At 40.9% G+C, this 1,198-nt stretch overlaps 1 pseudogene; it reads left to right on the top strand.

Annotated features, from left to right (window-relative positions):
• The window catches only part of LOC102869256, an 18,119-nt pseudogene that overhangs the window by 4,128 nt on the left and 12,793 nt on the right, over positions 1-1,198 (top strand).

Raw genomic sequence — 1,198 nt, 5'->3', positions numbered from 1 at the left:
GTGGAGCTCCCCAATTAAAACAAGCTTGGAAGGAGGAGTGGCATCCACTTCCATAATAGCTTGCCTCTGGAAAACCTATGAACCTGGAGAGAGGATGAAAGGCACCCAAGCGTCGAGGACTCTCCTTCGTAGGGTGGCTATGAGTAGCCTGCAACTTGACGGCACTTAACAACAACAACATGCAAAGGCATTTGTGTGGATAATAACAAATTATCGTTAATGTAGAGAAAAATGGAAATTGCAGAACACTTAATTGTGTTCATGTGAAACCTACATATAGACAAAAGCAGTTGTCTGAACATAAGGGAATTACACATGGTTTTAAATCAGGAAAGATGTTAAGAGTTGTATCCTCTCTCTCTACCTTTTCAGTATGTATTCTGAACAGATAATTCAAGCAGCTGGGCTACGTGAAGAAGGTGGCATTAGGATGGAAGGAAGTCTCATGCAGATGACACAACCTTGCTTGAAGAACATAATAAGCACTTGAAGCACTTGCTGCCGATGATAAAAAATACAACCTTCAGTATGGATAACATTTCAACATCAAGGGTATACAAATGTCCTCACCACTGAACCAAAAGGTAACATCATGATAGATGGAGGAAAGGTTATAGTTGTCACTGATTTTATTTGGATCCACAATCAGCGCCCATGGTAGGTAGCAAAAGTCAAGAACTCAAAAGACATGTTGCATTTGGAAAATCTACAGTCAAAATCTACTCAAAGTGCTAAAGAGCAAGAATATCAGCTTAAAGAGTAAGGTGTGTTTGTTTGATCCAAACTACAGTGTTTTCAGTTGCTACCTATGCATCTGAAAGTTGGACAGTGAATCAGGAAGACCCAGGAAGAATTGATGTCATTGAATTTTGGTGTTGGCAAAAAATATTTAATATCCCATGGACTGCTAAAAGAAGAAGCAAATCTGTATATCAAAGATGCTTCTTAAAGGCAGGGATGGTGGAACTGTGTCCACATGCTGTGGGCATAGAGTTAGGAGGGATCAGTCTTTGCAAAATAACATCACCCTGGGGAAGATAGACAGTCAACAGAAGAGAGGAAGACCTCAATGGCATGGACTGACTGGGATGAATGACATGGAGAATGGGAACAATTCTCCATACCTTTTCAACCTATATGCAGAACAGATTATCCGGGAGGCTGGGCTCTATGAGGAGAAATGTGGGGTCAAGATTGG

The sequence above is a fragment of the Elephantulus edwardii genome, unplaced genomic scaffold, assembly GCF_000299155.1.
Source record: "Elephantulus edwardii isolate Elephantulus edwardi_28Jun2011 unplaced genomic scaffold, EleEdw1.0 scaffold00201, whole genome shotgun sequence".
NCBI classification, from domain to species: domain Eukaryota; kingdom Metazoa; phylum Chordata; class Mammalia; order Macroscelidea; family Macroscelididae; genus Elephantulus; species Elephantulus edwardii.
The sequence above is the reverse complement of the archived record's forward strand: the minus strand, read 5'-3'. Positions and strand labels throughout refer to the sequence as shown.